The sequence below is a fragment of the Theropithecus gelada genome, chromosome 7a, assembly GCF_003255815.1.
Source record: "Theropithecus gelada isolate Dixy chromosome 7a, Tgel_1.0, whole genome shotgun sequence".
NCBI lineage: Eukaryota > Metazoa > Chordata > Mammalia > Primates > Cercopithecidae > Theropithecus > Theropithecus gelada.
In genome coordinates this window covers 34,804,180-34,821,214 of record NC_037674.1, presented here as the reverse complement: position 1 = coordinate 34,821,214, position 17,035 = coordinate 34,804,180, and the positions used below count along the sequence as shown (strand labels likewise).

At 41.8% G+C, this 17,035-nt stretch overlaps 1 protein-coding gene and 1 pseudogene across 4 annotated transcripts in view; both read right to left on the bottom strand.

Moving 5' to 3' along the window:
- FAM81A (family with sequence similarity 81 member A) overlaps nucleotides 1-17,035 on the bottom strand; it is an 89,360-nt gene that overhangs the window by 38,219 nt on the left and 34,106 nt on the right. The gene's annotated exons all lie outside the window — the stretch shown is intronic.
- LOC112627370 lies at nucleotides 1,420-1,905 on the bottom strand (annotated as a pseudogene). Of its 2 annotated transcripts, XR_003120166.1 has the most exons (2): nucleotides 1,854-1,905; nucleotides 1,426-1,801 (listed from the first exon to the last, which is right to left on the bottom strand). The product of XR_003120166.1 is annotated as a mitochondrial import inner membrane translocase subunit TIM14 pseudogene, transcript variant X2 (transcript). The 2 variants fall into 2 exon arrangements; XR_003120165.1 differs by having other exon boundaries at nucleotides 1,420-1,903.

Below are 17,035 nucleotides of genomic sequence, written 5' to 3'. Positions count from 1 at the left end.
TCTTTTCCGTTTTGTTCTTAGTCTAGCTAAAGTTTGTCAATTTGCTTATCTTTTCAAAAACCCAACTTTTTGTTTCTTTGATTTTTTTGTATTGTTCTCATTTCACTTATTTCTGATCTGATCTTCATTATTTCCTTTATTCCACTGAGTTTGGTTTGCTCTTGCTTTTCTGATTCTTTAAGACATATCCTTAGATTGTTTATTTGAAGATTTTCTTCTTTTTTGATGTAGGCACTTACAAACAAACTAACAAACAAGCAAAAAGAAAAGTAGTAAAAACTCTACACTTTATTTTCACATATATATATTACATATATATTCAGAAGTGCTGCTAAATCTATACTTTAACATCATCTCCACACTTTTTAACTTTTCATTGTTTCTATTCATATCTTATTGTACTGTCTATGTCTGGAAAAGTTGTTATTATTTTTGGTTGGTTCATCTTTTCATCTTGCTATTTAAGATAATGAATAGTTTATATACCACAATTGGAGTATTATAATATTCTGGGTTTTTCTGTGTACTTACTATTACCAGTGAGTTTTGTACCTTCAGATGATTTCTTATTGCTCATTAACATTCTTTTCTTGCATGTTGAAGAACTCCTTTTAGCATTTCTTGTAGGACAGGCCTGGTGTTGATAAATCCCTCAGCTTTTGTTTGTCTGGGAAAGTCTTTATTTCTCCTTCATGTTTGAAGGATATTTTCACCAGATACACTATGGTAGGTTTTATGCTAAGTGTTTTTATCCTTTAGCACTTTAAATATGTCATGCCACAAGTCTGCTGCCAAACGTATTGGAGCTCCATTGTATGTTGTTTCTTTTGTCTTGCTGCCTTTAGGATCCCTTCTTTATCCTTGACCTTTGGGAGTTTGGTTATTAAATGCCTTGAGGTAGTCTTCTTTGAGTTAAATCTACTTGGTATTCTATAACCTTCTTGTGCTTGAATTTTGATTTCTTGTACTTGAATTTTGATATCTTTTGTTTGGGAAGTTCTCTGTTATCCCTTTCGATAAACTTTCTACCACTATCTCTCGCTCTACCTCCCCTTAAAAACCAGTACTTTTAGATTTATCCTTTTGAAGCTACTTTCTAGATCTTGTAGATCTTGTGCATCATTCTTTTTTCATTCTTTTTTTTCTTTTGTCTCCTCTGACTGTGTATTTTCAAATAGCCTGGCTTCAAGCTCACTAATTCTTTCTTCTGTTTGATCAATTCTGCTAACAGACTGATGCATTCTTCAGTATGTCACTAGCATTTTTCTGCTCCAGAATTTCTGCTTCTTTTTAATTTTCTCTTTCTTTCTGTCTTTCCCTCTATCTTCCCTTCCTTCCTTCTTTCCATCCTCCCTCCCTCCCTCCTTTCTTTCTCTTTCTTTCTTTCTTTTTCTTTCTCTTTCTTTCTTTCATCTTTCTATTGTAGCTCTGAGGCATTTTATTACAAAAACTTAGTACTCATATACATAAACTAATATGAACTTAAAATTCATCATACATTTACTTCATTTTTTAGCTTGATCTTCTAGTAAATCTTTAGCTTCACTGATTTTGGCTGCTATATAAGGAGATCCTCCTTTGTCAGGATTATTTAAAAGTATAATTCGTTGATAAGCATCTCTTATTTTCCCTTTATTGGCAGTAGGGCTTACACCTAGTATTAATGCTACTTCCCATTTTGTCATTTTGGGTTCAAACCCACCTCTGTAATAGCCACCACTGAAGGCAGATTTTGGTAGGCTTTGAAAAACTTGTTTTACTTGAGGCTCCATATGCTTCATGGCTTGCAAAACATAACAGCCTGCAAATCCTGCAGCAGCAATGGTCAGTCCAACTGCTACCACTGTACTGGCTATGGCTCCAGCTGGGCTCCCTTGCTTCCTCCAGGAGCACAGCTCATCCCAGCTCCTCTTTCTCTCTCTCTTTCCTTCCTTCCTTCCTTCTTCCTTCCCTCCCTCCCTTCTTTCTTTTTCTTTTTTTCTATTTCTTTCTTTTCCTTTCTCTCTCCCTCTCTCTCTCTCCTTCCTTCCCTCCCTCCCTCCCTCCTTTCTTTCTCTCTCTCTTTCTCTTTCTTTCTTTCCAGAAGGATGGAGTGCAGTGGCACAATCTTGGTTTACTGCAACATCTGCCTCCTGGGTTCAAGCGATTCTCCTGCCTCAGCCTCCTGAGTAGCTGGGATTACAGGCACCTGCCACCACACCCAGCTAATTTTTGTATTTTTAGTAGAGATGGGGTTTCACCATGTTGGCCAGGCTGGTCTCGAACTTCTGACCTCAGGTGATCCACCTGCCTTGGCCTCCCAAAGTGCTGGGATTACAGGTGTGAGCCACTGCTCCTGGCCAATTATTTCAATTTCTTTGTTAAATTTATCTGATAGGATTCTGAATTCCTTCTCTGTGTTATCTTGAATTTGAGTTTCCTCAAAACAGCTATTTTGAATTATCTATCGAAAAGGTCACATATCTTTGTCTCTCTGGGATTGACTTCTGGTGTCTTATTTAGTTAATTTGGTGAGGTAATGTTTTCCTACACGGTCTTGATGCTTGTGGATGTTAGTCAATGTTTGTACCCATCCTTCTTGGGAAGGCTTTCCAGATATTCAAAGGGACTTGGGTGTTAAGTAATCTAAGTTTTCGGTCACTACAACCATATCTGCATTAGGGGGTACCCCAAGCACAATAACACTGTAGTTCTTGCATACTTGTAGAAGTACTACCTTTGCGGTCTTGGAAAAGATCCAGAAGATTTCTCTGGATTACCAGGTAGAGACTCTCATTCTCTTCCCTTATTTTCTCCCAAACAAGAAAAGTCTTTCTTTCTTTGTGCTGAGCTACCTGGAGCTGGGGAGGGGTACACAAGCACCTCTGTAGCCACCACCACCGGGACTGTGATGGGTCTGACCTAAAGCCAGCACAGCACCGAATCTTGCTCAAGGCCTGCTATAATCACTACATGGCCACCCCTATGTTCACTCAAGGCCCTAGGGCTCTACAATCAGCAAGTGGTGAAGCCAGCCAGGCTTCTGTCCTTCCCCTAAAAGCAACGAGTTCCCCCAGGCTCCAGGCAGGTCCAGGGACGCTGTCCAGGTGCCCCGGCCTAGAATCAGAAACCTTAGAAATCTACCTGGTACTCTATTCTACTGCGGCTGAGCTAGTGCTGAAACCACCAAAGTCCTTCCCACTCTTCCCTCCCCTTCCCCCAGGGTGAGGAGTCTCCCCGTGTCCACCACATGCCCACAGGGAATAAAGTCAGGCTACTGCCACTGTTCACTTAAGGCCCAAGGGCTCTTCATTCAGCTTGTAGTGAATCCTGTCAGGCCTGGGACTCACCCTTCAGAGCAGTGGGGCCCGCATTTAGCCCAGGGTACATCTAGAGATCCAAGAGTCCAAGAGCCAAGGCGTGGAGTCAGGGACCCCAAAGCCTGCTTGGTGCTCTTCTCCACTGTGGCCGAGCTGGTACCTAAGCCAAAGACAAAGTCCCCTTTACTTTTCCCTCTGCTTTTCTCAAGCAGAAGGAGTCTCTCCTGACAGCCACTACAGCTGTGAATGTGTAGAGGCACCCCTAAAGCCAGAATGTCTCAGACTCTTGCCCAAGGCCCATGGCACACTACTTGGTTATCACCGCTGGTTGGCCGCCCTGCATTCCAAAACAGTGTCCCATAAACACTGCACTCTCCCTCCCCAAAGCACACAGACTCTCTCTGAGCCACGTGGTCTGCTGACGGGGGACGGGGGAGGGGTGGTGTCAGTGATTCAAGACTGTCCTTCCTACCTCTTCAGTGCCTCTTTCTGTGACATGATGTTAAAATCAGGTATTGTGATCGCTCACCTGCTTTCTGGTTCTTAGGAAGGTGCTTTATTTTGTAGATAGTTGTTAAATTTGGTGTTCATGTGGGAGGACAATTGGTGGAGGCTTCTATTCTGCCATCTTCCTCTGCCCTCCTGTCCATCTACTGACTTTTAGAAATTTAAGTTCAAGAAGAAATGTTATGTGACACTTGGATCTCCTTAAATGTAGGAATTATTTTTTTATTCAAGGCCTACCTGTTTTCTATTTCATCTGCACCTGTGTTAAGGGCAGTGCTTATTCTTCCTCCTTGTGGCTGCAGGGCCCCACTAGATGTGATGTGACTTTCCTCTCTCTAGTCACTGGAGTGCCTTAAGTAGGTAGTCTTGATAGTAGTGGAAGGGGCTTATGGGCTGGTGGTGCAGCCAGTGGGAAGCACAGGGCCTGTCTCCAGGTGAGGTACCAGGAGGATGCCTCTTTACATCCTATTCCCTCAGCTCTCCCAGCCCAGAGGCAGTGGGGAACAAGCCCACCCTACAACCCCTCCACCCCTCCATGGGGCAGGCTCACTCACAGGTGTGAGCCTGGACCCTCCTCCTGAGACTCCTAACCATGGGATCCTGCTGGCTCCCCAGGCCTTCCTGCCTGCCTATCCCAACTGTTCAGGAAGGTGGCACCTGGATTGGGAACAGAATGGAGACAGGCACACTAAACCACCGCCTTCTCTTGCCTTCTGCGTCAATTCAAGTTTCTTGAGATTATATTCCTGGGTATCTGCTTGTTACTATTTATTTCTAGGAATTTTGATGATTTCTGATGTACTAACAATTTGCAGGAAATGAATAGGAAAAGCCCAAGTAGAGATGTAATTATGCTTACATAATTTGTTTTTGTGCTCCCTCTTCTTAACTATATTTTCTTTTCTTTTTTTGAAGTATAACATACATAAAGAAAATACTTGTGTATTTTTTTCCAGATTTTCAAACTTCTTAGTAAAAAAGAAAAAGAAATTAGGAATGTACATATTCTGTGTTTCCCTTAGTGGAAACCTGCTTGCGGCATTGACAGTAAAAAGGAAAATTTCACTGGGCGGCCGCAGTAGCTCACACCTGTAATCCCAGCACTTTGAGAGGCCGAAGCGAGTGGATCACAAGATCAGGAGTTCGAGACCAGCCAGGCCAACATGGTGAAACCCCGTCTCTACTAAAAATACAAAAATTAGCCGGGCATGATAGCACACACCTGTAGTCCCAGCTACTCAGGAGGCTGAGGCACAAGAATTACTTGAACCCAGGAGGCGAAGGTTGCAGTGAGCCAAGATCGTGCCACTGCACTCCAGCCTAGGCAACAGAGCAAGACTCCGTCAAAAAAAAAAAAAAAAAAAAAAAAAAAATTTCACCAGAAAGAATTTAGAATTTCAAGACCTATCTATTAATTTCTGTAGCTTCCAGCTTTTTCTCAATGAACCTGCTCTATGAAGAGGAATACAAACTAGTTACAATCACCTGTGAATGACAAAATGTGAGTCATCTGAATACATTCTTGCAAGGCAACTTCACATCTGACTAATGTGGTTCTGGCACTCTTCCACTGAGGCGCTGGCAAGCTCTCATGCACTCTCTCTTAATAGGAAGTAACACCTATTAGTTAGAGTCAATAGAAAGTAACACTTATTCTTTTTCCATGTAGTGGTGCAAACCTTTGCCTATAGTAAGGCATAAGACCAGTGGTTCTCAAACATCTTTGGGGTACGTAAGTCTCACCCAGATGGCTTGTTATGCACGCAAATTCTTGGACCCCATTCCCAGAAAACCAAAGCTAGAGAACGAGCCCAGTGCCTAATACACTGTATTAGACACTATAGAGCTGGGCGTGGTGGCTCACGCCCATAATCCCAGCACTTTGGGAGGCTGAGGCAGGTGGATCACCTGACGTCAGGAGTTCGAGACCAGCCTGGCCAACATGGTAAAACCCCATCTCTACTAAAAATACAAAAATTAGCCAGGCATGGTGACAGGTGCCTGTAATCCCAGCTACTCAGGAGGCTGAGGCAGGAGAATTGCTTAAACCCAGAAGGTGGAGATTGTAGTGAGCTGAGATCACACCATTGCACTCCAGCCTGGATGACAAGAGCAAAACTCCATCTCAAATAACAGAACAAAACAGACATTATAGAAATGACAAAGGCTATAACCAATCTTATTTCATTTGAGTTGTTTTTCAATCGCCAAGCAATGAAAATGGAAAGCAATTCACAAAAAAGGGGCTTTAAAAAACACATTTTAAAAAAGGTTCAACTTTTCTAGTAAGCAAAGAAACAAGAAGTACAAATCATACTATTATAACATATCACTCTGGTGTGGGATGTTGATAGTGGGAGAGGCTACGCATGTGTGGGGGCAGAGAGTATATGCTCAATTTTGCTGTGAACCAAAAAAATGCTCTAAAAAATAAAGTCTATTTTTTAAAACCTCAGAAATAGCATTTTCACTTATTAAAGAAGCAAATATTTTAAATCTATAATGCTAAAAATATATCAAAAATCAAAAAAGGTTTCAGTATCTTTTGCTTGCCTAAAAAACAGAAATAAAAAAGGCACAGCTGCCAGGCGCGGTGGCTCACGCCTGTAGTCCCAGCACTTTGGGAGGCCAAGGCAGGCGGATCACAAGGTCAGGAGATCGAGACCATCCTGGCTAACACGGTGAAATCCCGTCTCTACTAAAAATACAAAAACATTAGCCGGGCGTGGTGGCGGGTGCCTGTAGTCCCAGCTACTCGGGAGGCTGAGGCAGGAGAATGGCATGAACCTGGGAGGCGGAGCTTGCAGTGAGCCGAGATTGTGCCACTGCACTCCAGTCTGGGCGACAGAGCAAGACTTCGTCTCAAATAAAAAATAAAATAAAGAAAAGGCACAGCTGGCCCTTCCCAATACAACTTTTCTGGAGACCAATGCCAAAAAATATATATTCATAATGTTCATAACCTTTGACCTAGTAAATCTAGTTCTTGGAATTAATATTAAATGAAATAATAAGAAAAATGTACACATAAAAATGTCTTCATAGTGTGATACACACGTTAAGTATTTTACAAGGTACATTATTACACAAACACTCAGAGGTTCACAAAGGGCTTTTAGCCAACAAGGGAAAGTGTGTACAATTTCATATTAAGCAAAAAGAAAGCATAGAAAATAAATAATGGAACATGATTCCAGCTGTGTATTAAGATGCATATAAAATACTAGAATGTGAAAGTTTTACTTATCTCTAGGGTGGGATTATGGTTTATTCTTTTTTTTTTTTGTATTTCCCACAATGGACATACATTACTTTTATAGCCAGAAAAAAAAATATGCTGTAACAAAATGCTTAGAAATAAAAAAGCCCGTTTAACTCTCCAAATTCTTATGCAGATGAATAAGGTATTTCATTAGAAGTGATCTGGGGCCAGGTGTGGTGGCTGACTCCTGTAATCCCAGCACTTTGGGAGGCCGAGGCAAGAGGATTGCCTGAGCCCAGGAGTTTGTGACTAGCCTGGGAAACATGGTGAAACCCTGTCTCTACACACATTTTTTTTTTTTTTTTTTTAATTAACCACGAGTTGTGGTGCACACCCCTGGTCCTAGCTATTCGGGAGGCTGAGGCAAGAGGATTCCTTGACCCTGGGAAGCAGAGGCTGCAGTGAGCCATGTTCCCACCAGTGCACTCCAGCCTGAGCAACAGAGCAAGACCCTGTCTCAAAAAATAAATGAATAAAAATTTAAGAAAGAAGTGCTTTGAAGAGTACAGGAGAGAATTCTACCTGACATTAACAAAGTATTCATGTTACTAGAAAGTAATATGAAAACAGAAGGTGTTAGATGGCTTATTATTTAAATAAATTCTAGAATGAAAACCTAGAAAAGTAATTCCTCTGTAAAGTCAATAATGTTCCTGTATTTGTCATTTTGGAACAATATATCATCATGATGCATTTATTTTAAAAAAGATTACATCATTATATATGGCATTAATTCTCCGTTATTTTCAATTCAATTTAAGAAACTTGTTTTTTGCACACCTACTGTGTACTGAGCATCAGGCATACCTTCAGGGAGCTCAGTTGCAGCAAGAAAAACCAAAGGGTGGAAAGTGCATTGTCCAGTTCCACACAATAAACGTGCTTTACACAAGCATGGAGCAGAAGCTAGCCACCTTGAAAAAGTGATGTCCCAAGTCCTCATTTATTTTTTCAAGGACATGGCCTATCTTTAAAAAATCTCCCTTCCCAAGACAGCTTGGAATAAGGACTTCTGTGGGAGCCTCAATGTGCTGTATAATGCTGTTTTTGCAAAGGTGAAGGCAACCAATCCCCTGGGACATCTAAGCCCCCCCCAGACAGGCCAGTGTTGCCAGGAACCAGGAAAGAAACAGCTCTCCATGTTCCTCCTTCTCCAACTCTTCCTAGATTGAGAAGGATTTGGAAATGAGGAAGTATAATTTCAAATCACCTAGAGAAAGGCCCAACTACAGCAGAGCAGGGAATTATAAGGTAGTATTCCCCTACAGGGCTTTTTACCACAGTTCCAGCCTCATATATCAAATTGCCTTCTTGGCATTTCTATCATTTGATGGAAGTCTCTCCCTCCAATAGGCAGGAAGTCCTGTCAGCTCCATCTCCAAAATCGCTCCAGAATTCATCCTCTTCTCTCCATCTCCACCATGCCATGCCTCTCCCTGAACTCTGAAGTAGCCCCCTAACTTGTCTCCCTGCTTCAATTCTTGCTCCCCTAAAATCCTTCTCCACAAAGCAGCCAGCATGAACTTTTCCAAACATAAATCAGTCTATATCCACAAGGACAAGGGCTTTTATCTGTGTTTTATTCACTAATGTAGCCCCAGCACCAAGAGTGTGAGGGGATTATTTAAATTCCTTGGCTGAACACTAAATAATGGCTTCCCATTTCCAGACTCTAAACTTCTTATCACAACCTTCAAGTTTCATGAGCTGCCCTTCCCCCAGCTCACAACACTCCATCCACTGGTCCCCTTTCTGCTCCTTAAACATGCCCCGCCTCTTCCTGTTTATGGCCTTGGAACCTGCACTTCCTCACTCTGGAGTGGTCTCCCTTCGTGTCTCCTCCCTCAACACTACCACCTTGGCTTGGCTGGCCCTATATGTCATTCCATTCTCAGTTCACACGTCACCTTACTCCCTTACCATCCTTTTTTTTTTTTTTTTTTTGAGATGGAGTCTCACTCTGTTGCTCAGGCTGGAGTGCAGTGGCGTGATCTCAGCTCACTGCAACCTCCGCCTCCCAGGTTCAAGCGATTCTCCTGCCTCAGCCTCCCAAGTAGCTGGGACTACAGGCACGTGCAACCACACCTGGTTAATTTTTGTATTTTTAGTAGAGACAGAGTTTCACCATATTGGTCAGGCTGGTCTTGAACTCCTGACCGTGTGATCTGCCCGCCTCAGCCTCCCAAAGTGCTGAGATTACAGGCATGAGCCACTGTGCCTGGCCACCATCCTTTCTAAGACAGCCACACAGTCACTCTCCATCACATCCTTTCATCAGAGCACTTGACATTGGCTAACATCACCTTGGTTACTTAGCATTGACTGCCTGTACACCCCACTAAAGTGTGCAGTAGGGAGAAGACCAGAAGCCTGTGTGCTTGGGCCATTACTGCAGCCCCAGCACCTTTAATAATGCCTGGCTGTTAGTAGGTTCGCGAGTGATTTATCAATTAATTTAGCTCCATGTTCTAGGATCTGATCTTCCGAGTTGAAGGCTTAGAGACTATCTCTAGCTGTCCATCCTGTCTTTGGTTTAAGCTGTTATCAATCCCTTTGATTTGAGCTGTTATCAATCTCTGGTACCCAGACATGATCAGGTCCTCAAAGAGGACTCAGACAAGCTAAAATATACTGGAGACAGAGCAGACACCAGAACACGAATTTATTAATTTACATTGAAAAACCTCTGTCAACAGAACTGAACAAATATTCGAATTCCATTCAATTTACTGTCTTCTCCCCCGGAGTCAAGTCACACAACAAGCCAAATCTAGTGGGTAGAATGAAAACAAAATGAATTTGGATGATAATCACCAAAACCCCTCTGCTGATATACCTGTTTCAATAGAACCAAATCACAGAGCTGCAGGCTGAAATTCTCTTTTTAAGTAAAATGCGTGAAGTCCAGTAGCCAAAACTCTTCCCTCATTGGCAGTACTGGAAGCACACTGAACCAAGGTCCTTATGTCCGTCCAACTACATATTAACATCACCGTCTACGCCTCTGCTTTGCCATGTTAATAAAGCCCAATGCTGCACTCATCGCTCAAGTTCAGAAACTCCAGTAGTCCATTTGCAAATTATTAAACTAGTAAACGATGTATGATATATTCAATTAGATGAGGGCTTGATACAGTTTCCCATAACCCAACTAGGTTAAAGCCAACATTCCAAGCCAGAAGGACATCATGAAGTTGAGCACATGGGAACTAAAGTAGGTCTGCAGATTCTAACCAGCCAGGTGGCAGACCCCACTGCCTGGTTCCCAAAGGCCAGAGACACAGCTAAAGCCATAAAAAGACATGGGGGTCCAAACTACTTCCCCCAGCCATCAAACTGGCTTGGAAGGGAAAGCTTACCACCAATAAAAGGACCATGGACTGCTCACCAGGGCTTGGCTTCCAGGGATTGATAATGGCTTAAGCCAAAGACAGTATGGATAACTCAGACATGTATAATTCATAGTTGACTATATTACTTCCTCTAAATTTATAATTACGATGATCATTTGTGGAAAGTTTCTGAGGAATAAATAATTGATAAGCTTCTCCATATCACAAGGCACACTGCTAACAGAGACTGTGGATGGAGACGTACTAAAACAAATTTTTCCATTTAACATTTATCAAGCACTTACTGTGTGCCAGTATACAAGAGTCATCTGTTTTGACATTGGAATCTGCTGAAAGAATATGAACAATAATTATAGGGTTCTGGAAGGGGCAAGGAGACCCAGAGCCTTTGATTATGAAACATTTATGGAGCTCCTACTATGTCTTAGACATTGGTAGGTGTTAAAAATAGAAACATTAAGACTCTGTTCTAGCTCTTGAGGATCACATAGGGTAATGGTTTGATAATATATTTTACTATTTTTCCAGTGTATAACTTTTCAGAGTCACATGATAGAAAATCATAAAGACTTATCTAGGCAAATTTGCCAAGATACAGTGTTAATATATCTCAATTTGACTAGTTCTATCAGGATCTAGGAGTAAGTTCCACATCTTAAGAATGGCTTCAACTTTACTTTTGTAATACAAAATCACCTGAGGGATGACTCTAAAAAATCAAATAATCTAGTAAAATTTTACTGCGTGAACTGAAAAACAGCTATAAACCAGCAATAATAATAATAATGATAAAAACCCAGGCAATTTACAGAAGATATTCATCAAGAATCTATAAATAAAAAATACACCTTCTACATCATTGAAATACAATTTAAATATCTTCACACCTCTGCTTTAAAACTGATACAAGTATCAGGTTATTTTGTTCTTTGTTTTGTTGTTTTTGCTTTTGTTTTGTTTTGTTTTGTTTTTGGGGTTAGAGTCTCACTCTGTCACCTAGGCTAGAGGGCAGTGGCATGAAATCAGCTGACTGTAACCTCCGCCTCCCAGGTTCAAATGATTCTCCTGCCTCAGCCTCCCGAGTAGCAGGGATTACAGGTGCTCACCACCACGCCCAGCTAATTTTTGTATTTTTAGTAGAGATGGGGTTTCACCATGTTGACCAGACTGGTCTCGAACTCCTGACCTTGTGATCTGTCCACCTTGGCCTCCCAAAGTGCTGGGATTATAGGCGTGAGCCACCGCACCAGGCCAAGTATCAGTTTTATATTATGCCCACTCTCCCTATTTATTTTTTTTTTATTTAGAGATGGAGTCTTGTTCTGTCACCTAGACTGGAGTGCAGTGGCATGATCCTGGCTCACTGCAACCTCCACCTCCCAGGTTCAATCAACTGTCCTGTCTCAGCCTCCCAATTAGCTGGGATTACAGGCACACGCCATCAGGCCTAACTAATTCTTATATATATATTTTTTAGGAGAGATGGAGTTTCACCATGTTGGCCAGGCTGGTCTCGAACTCCTGACTTTAAGTGATCCACCCACCTCGGCCTCCCAAAGTGCTGGGATTACAGGCGTGAGCCACTGTGCCTGGTGCCGATTTTTATAATACTTATAAACGAAGACTTCCTTTTAGTACTTTTTAATTTTTACTCTACATCATTGTTATGGACTGAATGTTTGTGTCCTCCAAAAATTCACATGTTGACCAAGCGTGGTGGCTCATGTCTGTAATCCCAGCACTTTGGGAGACCAAGGCAGGAGGACTATTTGAGCCCAGAAGGTTAAGGCTGCAGTGAACCGTAACCATACCACTGCATTCCAGCCTGAATGACAGCACAAGACTCAGTCTAAAAAAAAAAAAAAGAAAATTGTATGTTAAACTCCTAACCCTTAATGTGATGGTATTACGAGGTGGGGCCTGTAAAAGGTGATGAGGTCATGAGGGTAGAACCCTCATGGATGGGATTAGTACCTTAAAAGAAGGTCTTGCTTCTGCTCTCTGCTCTCTGCCATGTAAGGATACAAAAAGACAACCATCTACAATTCAGGAAGCAGGGGGTCTCACCAGACACTGGATCTACCAACATTTTGATCTTGGACTTCCCAGTCTCCAGAATCATGAGAAAGAAATTTCTGTTGTTTAAGCTACCCAGTCTATGGTAATTTGTCATAGCAGCCTAAACTAAGACAATCATGATTTTATTTTAATGAACTTTGGCTATAAGACAGCAATTCTGATCTGTCATCAAGCATCCTAATATGTTTAGGTAGACACGCTTAGGTTCATAATACATATAAATCAATATAATTAGTGTTTCACATTGGAGTCTTAAATTTCTAAACTTCCTGGTTGTTACTTTGTCATTATATATAGTTACTACCAGTTATAAAAAAAGTAAACACTCAAATACAAACTAAATTTTTTGCCAAATTTAGATTTTACTCAGTTTTCCCTGTCTATCATGGAAATCATCACTTGCAAAATTGCACACTCCAAAAATATATGTAAATATAAAAGAGTGCTGTCTGGTTAAGGCAAGAATAACCATTACATAAAATGTGTTTCTGGATGTTAGGAAAACAGCAAAATTGAAATTACTTTCTCACTGCATTATAAATTTTTCAAAAATCATCTTAAAGAAACATGTTGAGGCCAGCCGTGATGGTGATGGTTCATGCCTATAATTCCAGCACTTTGGGAGGCCAAGACTGGTGGGTCACTTGAGGTCAGGAGCTCAAGACCAGCCTGGCCAACACAGTGAAACCCTGTCTCTGCTAAAAATACAAAAATTGGGCAGGTGTGGTTGTGTGCCTGAAATTCCAGCTACTCAGGAGGCTGAGGCATGAGAATCGCTTAAACCCAGGAGGTGGAGGTTGCAGTGAGCTGAGATCGATCACACAACTGCACTCCAGCCTGGGTGAGGGAGTGAGACCTTGTCTCAAAAAAAAAAAAAAAAAAAAAAAAAAAAATTGGGGAAAAATTAATTAGCAGAAGTCTAAACAATTGATGACTTTAGATTCCTTAGGTAGTTTTTTTGATAAACCGGATTATCAAAGCAATTCAAGTGAACTCTCGTCAAAGCAAGGATGGGTCAGGGGAGAACTCAGTGAGAAATAAAGCTAGAATTATCTAGTTTCGTAAACAAGTTATCCTTGAAACTCAGAAAGCAAAGAATGGCTGAACAGCACAGCCTGTCACATCTGAGAGTCGATTATAGAAGATCAGGTTCTAGAAGAGCTTCCAAAAGGTAAAGTAGAAAAGAGCTTATTTTTGGAGTTTTGCCACATGGGTTTATTCTCAGCACTGCCGCTAACTGGCCTTCATACCTCAGGCCACTTCACTCAGCCTATCTGAAAAGGATGCTCTTTGCATTGATAACTTCAGTCTCTTCTAGTCCTTTTTGCTACCAGCATATCTACAACTGGCTTCACTCTGTATTGGGCATTTATTCACTTAATAAGTATTTGCTGAGGTTTGAATGATGGTGCCCCTTCCAAAAATCATGTTGAACTTAATCTCCATTGCGGTGGTATTAAGAGGCTTGGTATTTTGGGAGGTGATTAAGTCATGAGGGCTCTACCCTGAACGGACTGGGGCCCTTATAAAAAGGGTTTGTGGGAGGGGGTCCACTCTGTTCAATCTTTTTGCAATGTGAGGACACAGGATTCGTCATTCTTGCCCTTCCACCTGCCACGTGAGGATGCAGCAAGAAGACCTTACCAGATGCCAAATGCCAGTGCCTTGGGCTTGGACTTCCCAGCTCCAGAACTGTGAGAAATAAATTTCTGTTCTTCATAAATTACTCAATCTCAGGTATTTTGTTATAGCAACACAAATATACTATGACAGCATTCATAGCATTTTACTCCAAATATTGTAGTAGACAATGCAAAGATGAGTAAGACAAGGTTCCTCTCTTTTTGAGAGGCTTGTAAAGAAACAATGTTAGTCCTATTCAATAAATGCTATAGTAACAGTGGCATGAGTTAGGTGTTCAGGATACACTGAGGGAAAGGAAACTGGGAGCATGAGAGGAACTGGCAAGGAGGGCTTCCTAGAATGAAAGAACTGTTAAATAGCGTCAGTGGCCTAGCTGAAGTTGGAAATTATGTATTTAAAATGGCTCTGGCTGGGCACTATGGCTCATGCTTATAATCCCAACACTTTGGGAGCCCAAGGTGAGAGGATTGCTTGGGCCCAGGAGTTCAAGACCAGCCTGGACAACATAGCAAGACCTTGTCTTTAAAAAATAAAATAAAACAAAGTGGTTCTGGCCATTGGAGTAGTACATGGCAGCTACCAAACAGGAAATTATTCCCTGGATCTGGCAGTTGCAGCTAAAACACCATCACCTCTTATGTTGACAGAAAAAATTAAGACGAAGATTTCCTAAGGGTAGAGTTATACTGTGCTTTTACATGGAGGGGACGGTAATGTCAGAATAGATTGACTCTCATCTCTAGTCTTCCCCTACCCCCATAAGCAAAGGGAACAGAGCTGAGTTCCCACAGGAAAGTGCTGGGTATTCTAAGAATGGGGAAGTAACACTATTTTCTAATATGAAGCATGGTGGAAGTTTGTATTTTTCGTAACATACCTTAGCCCCCTCTTATCTGCAGGGGACACGTTCCAAGACTTCCTGTGGATGCCTGACACTGCAGATAGTACCAAACCCTACATACACTACGTTTCTTTGATCTGATCATCAAGATATCTACTAAGTGACCAACAGGCAGGTAGCATATACAGTGTGAACTAAGGAGGGATTCACATCCCACACAGGTTGGGGAGTGAGAAATTTCATCATGCTACTCAGAATGGTACACAATTTAAAACTTATCAATTGTTTATTTATGGAATTTTCCTTTAATATTTCCAGATCATGGTTGGCCACAGGTAACTGAAATTGCGGAAAGTGAGGCCACATATAAGGGGGCCTACTGTACTTCTTTGCCAGTGGTTGAGGGGATGGGAACCTGAGAATTCTTATTGATCCCCATCACTTAGATTTTACCTGTCATTAGATTTAGGTGCAGCAGAGCTATCAGTCTCTTGATGAATCTGGAATCCCTTTCAAAATTGAAATGTTCAAGTTGGGGTTCTTCAATTTTGTACAGTTGTCAACCCAGGGTTGCTTAGTTTTTAGCCGCTGGGATAAAACTGACTCAGCACCCAAAAATAAAACTGAAAAGATCCTTCTTAATATAGATACCAGCGACCAAAGACAAGTACATTATTTACAGCAATTTTGTAAACTTTCTACGTTCCTCTGAGGTCATTATACTTCTTTAGTTGCAGGTAATTGGACCTGACTAACTTAAGGGGGCAAATGGAAATTATTGGACAACGCAGCACGACTCCTGTCTCTACAAAAAATAAAATAAGTAGCTGGGCATGGTGGCCTGTGCCTGTAGTCTCAGCTCCTCAGGAGTCTGAGGTGGGAGGATCAATTGAACCCAGGAGTTAAGAGGCCTCAGTGACCTATGATCATACCACTGCACTTGAGCCTGGATGACAGCCAGACCCTGTCTCCAGAAAACATTAAAAAAAAAAAAAAAAAAAAAAGAAAAGGAATGGGGAAAGGAGCACACAATCAACAGGGAAGCTGGGTCATGCAGGTTGGGAAGAAGATACAAAGAGTATTTCCTGAGGTCCAAGCAGCAGGAACTACTAGCCAGTATCCCACAGGCAAAGTGGCTGCAAGGAAGGTACTATGGCCATTTCCAGTCTTGGAATCAGCCTGCTCAGGTTTTTGTTTTGGTTTGGCTTGGTTTGGTTTTAGTTTTCAATGTAGCATCTCCCTCTGTCACGCATGCTGGAGTACACTGGCATGACCATGGCTCACTGCAGCCTCAACCTCCCAGGTTCAACAAATCCTCCCACCTTGGCCTCCCAAAGTGCTGGGATTGCAGGTATGAGCCACTGCGCCCAGCCCAGCCTGCTCAGGTTTTAAATTCCAGGAAGGGAGGGTCTCAGTGCTCTGGCCTGAGTTATGGGCCCCAACCCCTTTAGCTAAAAAGGGGGAAAGGCAATCTGATTATTAGCCATCCCAGTCTGTACTCAATGAAAGAAAGGTAAATCCCAAGAGAAATCAAATTGCTGTGACCAAAAGAAATTGGAATGGATACCATAAGTCACCAAAGCCACAAAGATCCATTGCACTGTCTTACTAACAAATACACAGTCGTTTTCTTTAAGCATCATAAGAAGTATACACTAGAACTCTTAGAACCCTGAAGACAAATGCACTTCAATTAGGATATAATTACGAGTGAATCCTTGTCCTTAGTAAACATATGCAAGAATCTCAAAGAACAGTGAAATCTGATAACTATATACATAGGCCAGAGCCAAGAGGCACAAGCTTGGTGAGAATTATCAAAAAAAAGAGACCAGGTACAGTGCCTCATGCCTATAATCCCAGCACTTTGGGAGGCAGAGGCAGGAGTTCAAGACCACCCTGGGCAACACAGCAAGACCTCATCTCTACAAAAAATAAAAATAAGAAAAATTAGCAGGGCATGGTAGCACATGTCTGTAGTCTCAGCTACTCAGAAGCTGAAGTGGGAGAATCACTTGAGCCCAGGAGTTTGAGTCTGCAGTGAGTTATG